Source organism: Rutilus rutilus (assembly GCF_951802725.1).
Source record: "Rutilus rutilus genome assembly, chromosome: 24".
Classification (NCBI taxonomy): domain Eukaryota; kingdom Metazoa; phylum Chordata; class Actinopteri; order Cypriniformes; family Leuciscidae; genus Rutilus; species Rutilus rutilus.
In genome coordinates, this window is record NC_140228.1 from 18,243,676 (window position 1) to 18,256,269 (window position 12,594).

General features: G+C 40.1%; 1 protein-coding gene across 8 annotated transcripts in view; it reads left to right on the forward strand.

Moving 5' to 3' along the window:
• The window catches only part of dlgap1b (discs, large homolog-associated protein 1b), a 143,759-nt gene that overhangs the window by 41,023 nt on the left and 90,142 nt on the right, over positions 1-12,594 (forward strand). The window contains exon 1 of one of the 8 annotated variants that reach the window (XM_084399645.1): positions 11,982-12,079. The exons of the other annotated variants lie outside the window; for them this stretch is intronic. The gene's annotated coding sequence lies outside the window, so the exon portion shown is untranslated. Of the gene's footprint in view, positions 1-11,981; positions 12,080-12,594 lie in introns of those variants that run through there. 8 annotated transcript variants of the gene reach the window in all.

Genomic DNA, 12,594 nt, shown 5'->3' on the forward strand with positions numbered 1-12,594 from the left:
CATACTGTAGCAAAATCCACAATATTCAGTCCAATGGCATAATTGTGGGTGTGATAATGCTTTTATTCAAAGGTTCAATGAACAATATATATGATTAACTTAGAATTTATAGAGACATATTGTCAGTTATTTAGTCGATTTTTAGCCAACGAAAATAGTTCCAAGTAAAGTAAAAACAGAGTCAAGCACCACACATCTCCAAACATCAAACATTATAGTGTTTTTTTATTCTTGAAATAATCAGTGTTTTTGAATTAATCTTTTGAGGGAATGATTCAATGACTGACTCAGAGGGAGTGTATGAAGTTTACCTGATTGAATGAAGTGTACTTAAATGAATAGCTTGAATAAATGATTCAATGACTCACTCATAAAGACAGGTTATATTTGTTGTTATATTGGTGGTAAATGAGTCATTTGAAGAAGGGTTAAGAAGGGATAACTAAAACTAAATCTAAAACCACTCTTGTTACTTTAACTTTAACTGAAATGAAATAAAAAAAGATATATATTTAGGGCACTATCTTACACCCGGCGCAATGCAGCGCCAAGCGTGGCGCTAATGTTTTTTTGCTAGTTTCAGTCCGACGCAGTTATCATTTTCACGTCCTGCGCCTCGTTGTTTAAATAGCAAATGCATTTGCGCGCATTTGCGCCCATTTGTGCGCCCATGGGCGTGCTGGTCTGAAAACGAGGTGTGTTCAGGCGCATTGTTGGTTCTATTTTGAGGCAACAGAAACAGACTATGCCATTGACCAACTGAAACCTGGTCTAAAGTCAATGGCGCAATATTTGTTTTTGTTTAGCGTACACTCTGCTTATTAAACACACAGGGCACAAAAACATGCCAAATATTTAAAATAAAAGGATTACAATGTAAAAGATTATTATTATGTACATAAAGATATGGTGGAATCCGGCTTGTCCCGTTGATGGTCTGCTTGCACACTTTTACCTTGCGCACGAGCAGTTCCGTTTGCGCTCTGGAGACTCGTTCAGTCTTTCCACTATCAAATTCCGTCTTGTAAATAGCAAATCTGCCATGGCACGAGCGCAACTGGCCAAAAGTGGATTCGGACACGTCCTAAGTGAACTTGCGTTGTGTGCTTTAGACCATGCGCTTAGATCGTTAAAATAGGGCCCTTAATCTTATTAGGGATGCACCGAAAGATGCAAAATGGCATTTTCGGTTTTTGGCCGAAAGAGAAAAAGGCTGAAAATATATGCCCCCGCACCCCCAATGTTCAGTGCTCAGGTTTTCACAGCATTTCGCAGTATTTTTTGTAACTTTGTGTAACGGGGGCCAGCTAGTAGTCGCTGTGCAAGCAAACCTCTCTCCTCTGATCTCAATAGGCGCTCTAGCGACAGATGCTAGGGGCTTCAGTCTTTAGCTTCCTTGTTAGAGCGCCTGACTCACGCCGGAGACCCAGGTTCGAGGCCCGCACAGAGCGGGGCGAGTAGGACCCGGGTGGAGGGGTTACATTTGCGCCTCCACTTCTGAAGATGCAAAACTTTGAAGCGACTTCGCTTGCTAAGCATTTCTTTCTTCAACTATAATTATTCTATACTATAATCTATGCAAACATACACTTCAGAAGCATCCTGTGTTCATTTTGCTTGCTCTTTATTTCTCCTATTTTTCTCCCACTTGTCATATAATTTTCCCACTCCCTCATTCACTCATGTATTATTACATGATGCACACAGAATTTGCATCCCGTCTGTGTGTGTGTGCGTGCACAGCCACATCTCATTTCCATGCTGTGGATGTGCAAACGTCATGCTGATGTGGCCTGAATTAACATTAGTGTGCTTCAGCCCTAAAGTTCCTAAACAACAGTGGCATACCCTCGTGTGTCTCTGTGTGTAGATGTGGGTCTGTGTTTGGCCATGCACACCAGAGAAGCCATATGTGAGTGATGACAGTGTACGTGCGTGCATGTGTTTAGAGAATGCGAGGCAGTGGATCATGAACATGAGTGTGTTTTCTGAATGTTAATGTCTGTATATTAAACTGTATGTGAACAGAATACAATTAGCGTTGGCGCAGAACTGCTGTGATCTGTTTGTTTAATGTATGTATTTGTTTATGACTAAGCATCTGTGTGTATTTTTTTTGTGTCCAATGGCATTATTTTGTAGTTAAGCCTCTGGCTCAACAGATGCCCCTCTTTGAAATTTTAGGGAAAGTACGTGTGTTTTTATTTGTTTGAATTTGTTAATGCAGCCTGGTCTTATTGTTAAAGTGCACATATTATGCTATTTTAAAGGCTCCTGAATTTGTTTTGGAGGTCTCCTACAACAGGTTTACATGCAGGTCAAAAAACCTAAAATTTTCTTATAATATACATTGTCTCATAACACCACATTTTTCAAAGATTCTCAAACGATTCGTTTGAAGATTCAGTCTCTCTAAACCCCTCCTTTCCGAGAGCCTACTCTGCTCTGATTGGTCAGATGGCCCATTCTGTTGTGATTGGTCTACTGCTTACTGTGCCTTTCGAAAATGAATAGCCCATTACCTTCCTGAATCCTCAGCGATTGAACACACTGTAAAGACAGTATTTGCAAATGTCCACGTGCATCTTGAAAAGTGGATGTTTTGGAAAGTGCTGCGGGAAGTTTTTGTGCCATCTAGTGGTTTAGAGGAAAATAAAATCAAAGGCACCTTTTACCCTGTGGCGCCTTTAGCCCCGCTGTACCCTACTATATAGAGTTGAGCAGATGAGCCCAGATTATAAATTCAACAAGCTGAATGGTTAGTCGTTTCCCTTTATAATGTTTTTCTATGGAAAATTATTAAGATTTGCTCGTTGACTTGTTTTGCCCTCCAGGTGGGTGTTATATGAAAACTATGAATTGGCCAGTGCTAAGTGGTTAGGGTCTTTTAGATGGTTGCTAGGTAGTTGTTAGAGTGTTCTAGATGATTAAATGTTGCTAGGGTTGTGGATGGTTGCTAAGTGGTTGTGAGGGTGTTTGTGATGGGTGCTAGGGAGTTGCTAAGTGGTTGTAATCGTAGTTAAGGCATTGCTAGGAATGCCAGTGTTTTGTAAATGGTTGTTAGGCGACTGAAAGGTTGCCATTGCTAATTGGTTGCTAGAGTATTGATGGTTTTTCTAAATGGTTGCAAGGGCATTGCTAAGTGGTTGTTAGGGTGTTTGTGACAGTTTTTAGGGCATTGCTAGGTGGATGCTAAGGTTTAGTAGATGTTGCTAGGGCTTTGCTAAGCAATTGCTAGGGTAGATGTTTGCTTGGGTGTTGCTAAGTATTTGTTAGGGTGTTTGTGATGATTGCGGCATTACTAGGTGGTTTCAACGGTATTGTAAATTTTTTTGCTAGGGCATTGCTAGGTGGCTGTTAGGGTGTTCTTAATGTTTGCTAATGCTGGGGACACACTTAACGACCAGCTGAAACATTTTTAAGACTGAACTTAACACACTTACAGACTGTTTCCCATGACTGGAGCAGATTTTAAACACAGACTGAACGCAACTGTCTCTGACTCGGCGCATTTGGGCATGATCAGTCGTAAGTATCAAATTACATTCATAATCGGCCTTGCAGTCAGTCGTTAAGTGTGTCCCCGGTTTAATTGGCTTGGAGTTGCTGGGGTATTCTAGGGTCTCTACAGTCTCTGGTCTATGAGTTTGCTGCTTTTTTTTGCTCTGTCACCAAGTGAAAATCATAAGTCTGGTAACATTTGATGACACATAATTGTTGCCTTGTGCTTTTAAGTTGCCCAGCTTGGTGCCTGCCAAACAAATCCACACTGGAGTGCTGAGAAAATTTCACTTGCAAATTTCTTCAGAGGCCACTTTTTGCTTACTCAACAGTGAGCTGAGCCTTTTCCAATGTACCGGGTTCTCTTGAACCTTTTTGATACACTCAGACACACTTAAAATTGCTTAAATCCTGTAATTCTTCGACCTCAGATGTCAGAATGAAGGCTGAAAGTGCATTGTGGGACAGCCGTTGTGTCTTCCACATGAGCGCACAGCTGGCCAGTAGCACTAGTACCCTGAAGACTACAATTACAAGAAAGAAAGCAATGGCATCTGAACAGCTTTTGTCCCCGGAGACCTGATGGATATTGGATTGTACTCTCCCTGAGCTGCCATGAATGTAGGTGTTTACCTGAATCACTGACAGCTGCTGATCCATCAGGAAAGATTCCATGAGTGCTGTAATTGAGCTCATCACTTGGAGAGCTTGCGAAAACCTGAGAAAAACAGAATACAGTAAATGTGCCTGTAACTGCCTGCTTGACGGTTTTGGATGACCTTTCTCTCTCTCTATTTCTTTCCTGTTTAGCCCCGGCTGGCCTAAAATCTAAATCCAGTCCCTTTTTTGTCAATAATTCACTGCCTTTTCACGGCCACTATAATCCTCTTTCGAAGGGCACAGCATAGACAATCATCAAACTTGACTGTGTATGTGTGCATGCCTGTTCATTTGTGTGTGTGTGTGTGTGTGTGTGCGGTTATAACCCATAATCCTCATGAATGCTGACTGTTCTAGAAATGGGTCAGTTTGTTGCAGTCGAAGAGAAAGATGAGGTGAGAAAGAGGCAGGAACCAAAAGGGCACACATCACATTTTAGTTGTAACAAGAGAATGTTTTATAGTTTATAGTGTTTCTATTGGCCCTTTTGGTCTATAAATACTCTTTAAACACTTTTCACATTCTCACTTAATTTGTCTGCTAATAATATCCAACTGTAGACATACTTCTATCACAGGAGAATTCTCTCATATTTGTATTTTTTCCTACAATACCATAACCATTTTCTCCACAGTGTCATTTTCATCACAAAAAAAAATTGGTGGTCGAAATGTCATTAGAAAGAGAAAGGAGTTTCTAATCCAAAAATATTTCGGAGGCTAATTCCATTGCTAGAATTGCTTAGTATTGCTAGAATTGTATAGATGTATTTATGTATTAAAGGTGAACTAAGTAACTTTTTTTACCTTAACTGAACAGCTTCGGAGTCATTGGAATGGTTATATTACTTATTTCGGGTTGAATGGTGGTCGTTTCGCACCCCCCTGGTGCCCCTGAGCGGAAAATGCGCACTTGCAACTTTGAGCCGGCGGGCCGCCGGCCGCCGCGTCAGGAAGTCTCGCGTGATATCAGGTCTCGCGATGTAAACAATTGCTTTACGGCCAAAAGAAATCTGCTAAAATGCTGTCATTATTGCGCTCCCTCACGCTGTTCGAACCCGAATGAAGAAGACGTTTTAAAGAATGTCCCGTCTGCTTTGATGTCGTTGATCTACTAGCCTCTGGTGTCTGAGAATAGCCAACGAGTTTTTACAACAGTGTTGTCAAATATCTATTCCGAAGCTGTGGGGGGAGCTCTAGAGAGAAACCTGCGAGCAAAAAGCGAGAATACAGCGAAGAAATCCCGAAGTTACTGAATGCAGCTTTAATAGGCTGTGTTGTCTTACCTCGTTGGTATTCTGATTACCATTGTTGGTATTACTATAATTGTATAGATGTATTCATGTATTCATAGGCTGTGTAGGTATTCTGATTACCATTGTTGATTTTGCTATAATTGTTACCTGCGGTACTATATGGTATGTATTTAAGATTTTTTTTTTTCGTATGTGTATATATAAAATTTTAATTATTATATTATAATAACGTTAAAGGAACACGCTTATTCACCTTCTTTCCTACATTTAGATAGGTGGGCAAATGCATTTTTGTCTCAGTGCATGCACTGTTTTAGTTTGACAGGGTCGGCGCGAGCTTAGCTTAGCTTCATGAATGGAATCCTTTGTTGCCAGCTAGCATGTCCTGAGTAAAAGTGATTAAAAAAAAACAACAACACCTAATTACTTCTTGTGGCCTGCGTATTCACAATGAGTACAAATAGCGATGCAGATTAACACTAGGCGATTTCCCAGGCAGATATTGACTTGGGACTATATTAGGGTGAAGCACAGGCGAAGCACTGCTACTTGGGTGCAGAGATATCACGCAACGCAGAGATAGCTGGCTATTTTTCCTACAGTACATGAATGGCGATGAACATGGCTGATTTTGTGAGAGACGAAGAGGGTGACAGACAGTCAAGATCCAGAACCATACCTCTATGAACCAGAGTTTTCAGAAGATGAGCTGCGTGCTTTGGAAATAGAACGACAGGAGGAGGAGGTTGCGATCGCTCAACAGCCTGAGGACGTGAGGATGAGAGCCAGCACGAACTGGTGGTGTGAATGTGGGGGAATATGCCAATCTATGCCGACTGAAATAGAGTGTCTGTGCTGTGGCGAGTGGGATAAGTTACTGCCATCGATGACCAGGCTCAACGCGTAAGATCAAGATGAGCGTGCCCGCAGTTGTGTCACAGCTACCGAGGATTTCACGGCGTTGATCCATCCTGCAGTACTCGCTTTTTTTTTTCGGTGTGATAAAGTGAACTGGAAAAAACGTCCCACGCCGAATGGACCAAATGGACAGCTGTCCACCGAGTAAGTGATTATTTCAAACATGACGCATGTATAGGTCGACCCATATTATACCTGTATTCACAAGTTGTGGGATTTCATGTGTTGCGTGATATCTCTGCGCCCAAGTAGCAGTGCTTCGCCTGTGCTTCCCCCTAATATAGTACCAAGTCAATATCTGCCTAGGAAATCACCTAGTGTTAATCTGCATCGCTATTTGTACTCGTTGTGAATACGCAGGCCACAAGAAGTAATTAGGTGTTTTTTTAGGGGTTTTTTTTTTTCACTTTTACTCAGGACATGCTAGCTGGCAACAAAGGATTCCATTCATTAAGCTAAGCTAAGCTATCGCTGACCCTGTCAAACTAAAACAATCCATGCACTTGGATTGGAAGCATCCAGACAAAAATGCATTTGCCCACCTATCTAAATGTAGGAAAGAAGGTGAATAAGCCCTATTTAAAAAAAAACTTTTAAATTCTTTTAATAATTAAGGAAGCAGCTACCTTTGTTTTTCTTTCTTGTTTTTTTGTAACAGACCGGGGTGGGTCTTAATAAGTCTGACTTCTTCCCACTCCGTTTCGAGCAATTGATTGATTTATGTTGTTAAAGTAAGGTGAATTTACCTTCTTGTATAGATTGAATCAAATGTTTCTTTATTGCCTTTGATATATGTCACTATATTGCTCGAAATAAAAAATTCATTCAGAATAGTATTTCTGTCATGACAACTCTCTTTGTGTTTGGCATGGATATGACAATGTTGGGTAAAGGTCCTTGCACACTGAGTCCGAAATTTTCGCATACGTTTCTTCGTATTCATGATTCGGTGGCTCTGAATTGTCAAAACACCATTCAAAATGCTTGCTGGTTGCGAAAACGCAGAAAATCGAACCTGATCCGAATTTTTTTTATCACATGACAAAACCAGGAAACATGGGCATGACTAAACTTCAAAATAAAAGACCTGAAACCAAGAACATGAACTAAACCAAATGTGACAGTTTGCAAAGGATTTGTAAATACTTTATTACGGTTTACTTATTATAAAGTGTTACCCAATGTTGATATGTTTGGTCTTGGCATAATAGATATGCTGCTGCTGTTATTGCTGCCACTGTTGGTTATTGCTGCTGCTGGAGAGCAAGTACAGGAATTGCTACTGCCAATACATACATGACGCTGCTGTGAGCAAGTAAGACATGCTGCTGCTGTACAATATAGCATACATGAATTACCTATAGCAGATCTATACAGGTGGAACTGGGGAAGGTGGAGGGTTTCTGAAAGCGCTGCAATTGCTAACAGAAAATGTTGACCAGTGTTTGAAGGTTAAGCAGCAAATTCATTGGCTACTGATACAGCAGGAACCAATCAGCTGTGCCCTATAGAGAATGATGTGATTGCAAGCAGATTGAGTTGAGGACCTATCAGCCTACGCCATTTAGAGTTTCATGACAGAACTTTGTACAGTATGTATCCAAAATACAGTTTTGCATTAAAAATACAAAAATATGCATACAAAAATACAGCTTGACTTTGCTCCTTTGCTTTTCAAAGACACTGTTGTCTCTTTGTTAACCAAATACACTTTTGAAAATACTTTATTTGTGGCTTTTTTTTTTTTTTTTTTTTTTTTTGCTTTGGTGGAAATGTGTGAAGGAATTGAATAATAATTCATTTTCACAATAAATATTGAAATAGTTTGTTTATTTAATTCTTTGTTTAGATTATAATAGTTTTTAGAATGTAGTAATTCATGTGTTTATGGTGTATTTTTCTTTTTCAAGATGACACAAGGGGAAAAAAGTTTGTAAACGCATTGCAAAATCCATAGTTTTTCCTCATTTTCTGACTGCGCCAAGTTGTTCTGGTAGAATTACATTAGTATACACTGTAGCTCAGCTTCTTGGTTTCTTGTTTCTGTCGAACTGCAGAGGTTGAGTATGCTGATGCATTTTAAAGTGGACAACTCAAGCATTCAACTTGATCGTGAAGATAACACCACAGCACTGTAGATTTCAGATAAGACGTCTTGTTTCCTGTCATGCTATCCTCCCAGCACTCTCTCTTTCTTTCCCATCTCTCTTTCTGTATGTTTTGCATAGGTCACAGCCAATTGCTCCACTCTTTTTTAATCCTTATTTTTGCATAATGATGCATAATTCATGAGGAGCTTGTGAATATGAATGAGTGTGGCAGTGTCATGTCATAGAAGTGAGTTTTTAAGCGGAGTCATAAGGGTCACTAATGCAGCGAACACCTCTAAAGACACGACTGTCTCCAAACATGCCAACTGAAACTCAATCTTCACTTTAGTCTGAGGGTAATCTAAGGTTCATTCGCAATCCTCATTAAATGCACATTATTTGAAAGTGTATTAGTTTTCCCGTTCTACCTCAGGGGTCAGGATGAGGGTGTACGTGGAAAAAAACAAATGTGTGGTTAAAGAGGTTGATGACTTTAGAGATTGTATCTATTCAAAAACTTATTTTCCAACAATATATATTCACTAAAGTTGAAGTGTGACAACAAGTGTATTAAGTAAGCTAATATTCCATTATTGTGAGAACATTTGCACAGTCCTCTTGCATAGCACAATGGTTTATGGGCGATATTAGCCCAAAAATCATGCACAGATGCACACTTTGAAAACCCACAGAGAACTGAATGCCATCTGGGCACTTTTGACATACTATTTCCAACGTACAATGGAACATACTAATCCTAATCTCACTGACTGTCCTAGATGGTTTAGTATCTCGCCTTTAGAAAATTACTTCACTTCAACTCAACTTGTAGCAGCATTTCTGTATTTCTCTTATTTATTAAGTGGACTGTGCATATATCCTTAACATATTTTCCCAGGCATCAGGTGCAGCCTGACCTTCAATATATTTATGACTTAAGGTCTGTTTAGGCTGTCATGCGTTCATCTTCAACCACATTTGTGACCATCAGCCACCCAGTGTGTATAATAGCCATATGCATATAATAGGTGTTCAACTTTCCATGCATACCATGTGTTGTTGATGTTGATTGAACTTGTGAGAGCCCACAGCATGCTGACGGGGAGGTGTGAAGCTGGAGTGGATGATGTGTCCCAGCTGAGCGTGAAATTGAAATTGCTCCAAACAGCAGAGGGAAAAAGAGAGTGAGAAAGACAGATGGATGGATGGATGGATGGAACGATAGATAGATAGATAGTCAGTCCTTAAAGTTCCCCTCTTAAATATAACAAAAACTGAGACCCCGTTTGTGTGTGAGGGTTCACAAGAGAGTGGAAGGATAGCAGCACATATAAGCAAACTGAAAAGCAGCTATTGTTAATGCAGATTGGTTGGGAGATATTTAATAAAGTAGCTTGAATTACACACACCTTGTAACTGTGTTATTTTACTCTTGTAACAGTGTTATTTTACTCTGGAGCATGGTTTTCATATTCACCACATCGCCCATATACTCCTGCGCTATAGCAATGTAATCAGCAAGTTGATAGACTATGGGCCCTATCTTGCACCCAGCGCAATTGACTTTGTACACCGACGCATGTATCATTCCTATTTTGCACCCGCGCACAGCAGACTTTTTCCTCCACAGACGCACGTCAGTTAACTAAGAAATACACTTGCGCTTCCCGGGGCGGTTCAGCGCAAAGAGGAGGCGTGTTCCGGCGCAAACGTTCCCTCATGCTATTTTGCAGGTTTAGAAAACAATTCCGCCACTGACCGAAAAAAACTAGTTTAAAGTCAGTGGCGCGTTGCACATGTTATTATATGCTATTTTAAGGGCGCATGCTTGGCCATAATCAATGTAGCGTGTGCACAACGTGCATACACTTCGATTCTCTCATCTACGCAGAAGCAGCAGTTTTCATTTTTGCAAATCATACATTATTACGATAGAACGATAGAACGATAGATAGATAGATAGATAGATAGATAGATAGATAGATAGATAGATAGATAGACAGTTTATTATAAAAGCATACATCTAGCTTACACATTTACCCAAATTATCATACGCCTGTTTAACCGAAGTTAATTTGGGTGTATTTCTCCATCCCCAACGTCACTTCTCTGTGTTTTACGGCCCTGACGAGAACGTCGGTCTCCTTGGCTGTGAACCGCTCCTGGCGCGCGCCTGGCAAATCCACCGTTATAATAGGAATCCGCTATAGAACAAGCGCGCCTGCTCTTAAAGGGAATGTGAGATGACGCTCTGATTGGTTTATTTCACGTTACGCCCAAACCACACCTATGAGTAACCAAACATCCACCATTTGAAGCTGTTGTCATTTATTTTATAGGTTAAGCTTCATTATGGAACATGCAAATTAAACACTGAAAACTGTAATGTTTAAATTAAAAGTAAGCAATATCACAAACAAATAAAAACAATCTGCAGATAATCACATCTATGTAAAAAACCGCAGTTGTTTTTTATAGTTTTTCCCAATATAGTTAGTTGCTAAAGAAGCCAAAGCATCAATGTGACAGCCGGTCTGGAACAGTATACGATCTACAGAGAGTTGACACCACTCAAAGCGTTCTGGTCCACTCCAGGTCCACTCAGGGTTTCCTACATTTCCTATCCACCTTATTTTTTATGTAAAAGCTGGCGCAGCCATTTGTAACATGAATGTATGAAGCTTATGGTGTCATTCGCTTCTAGTTATTTTAAGTTATACAAAAATAGTCTGATATGCTGCTGGATATTGCAAACTGGTATTTGTTAAAGTTAAATCAAGCTTTTAATGTTGTTTATATGTCTATGTGGTGTTTTGAATATGCTTTAAGTCAAACCATATACAAATGCATAAGTCAACACCATTGCTGAGTATTTTCTCCTCAAAACTGCAGTGAACCAAAAAACGCGGTTTGAAATCGCTGGTGTTTCTGACGTCACAAACTACCTTGTAACCAATCAGGTCAATGTGTGATCTTCAATGAGCTGGTGTGAGTGAGTGGAGGCGGGGCTAATTTGCATATTCATAGAACCGCGTATACTAAATGAGGCAAGAATTCTTAGGATTCAAGGATTAGAGTTACATTCAAGCTATTTTAAGGCATGAAGAATTATGGAAAAAAACTTTGGTGATCAAATATGAGTTTAAAGGGATAAAATTATTGACTACAGGAGGACTTTAATTTATCATTTTAATTTATTATATTAATAATAAACACAATAAAAGAACAATAAAGTTCATAATGCAAATAGTTGTACTGTTTATCGTACTTTGTAATTCTGCTCATCTAATGAATCAGAAGTCTCGCACATTCACAGACATTGACGCTCCGACGTTCAAAAAGAAAAAAGTCCATTCCTCACTCCACTTTGGCCCGGTCCCATATGGCACACTTCATATGCATTTATGGTTTTGTGGACTTTTAATGGCCGCCACATGTAGTTTATATTGAGAAATAAACATAAACGTTTATTAATGGGTGTCTCATTTGTCATTTTAGGTCTCATAAGGGTGCTCACGAACATCCCCTTTCCGCTTGAAATGAGCCCTCGATGCGCACTTTTGCCAACCCCGCATTGAAGCGAGCTCCACAGGAGATTTCTTACCAACAGTCAAAGTGACATTACATCACGAAAGTGCAGACTTGGAGGAAGACTGTAAGTGTTTAGGGAGCCATTTGGGACAGGGCCTTCCATTCTGCTCACATACTTTGGTCTGGACTGCAGTGAACGATTGATTAAGCCAATCAGCTTAGAGGGTGGGAAGAAACTTATATAATTTCCCGTTCGTATATCACTGCAGGTGGTACCGGGGACTTAAGCTGCACGTATGCTCAGTCTGGAGCTTGAACTCAAGAACAGTGTCTTTCAAGGGATTCAGATAGGCATAAAATGAAAGGTTCACACTGGTTCTTTCCTGGATGGTGTATTCTCCCTTTTTCTGTCTGCCGATCGCTTTCATGTTTTTTACCCCTCACTTCTGTCCCTGGCGAGAGCATTTGGAAGCTGAACTGTCAGTTTGTTGCTTTGATTTTCTCAGTGTGCAAGCCTAGCCCACAGACAGTCCTCTGCTGTGCTCACAAACACACACACACACACACATGAATACTACATGAATAAATAGAGCACCAAACCGCTGAAATTGCTCAAATGTTCAAAGCTACGTGAATTTA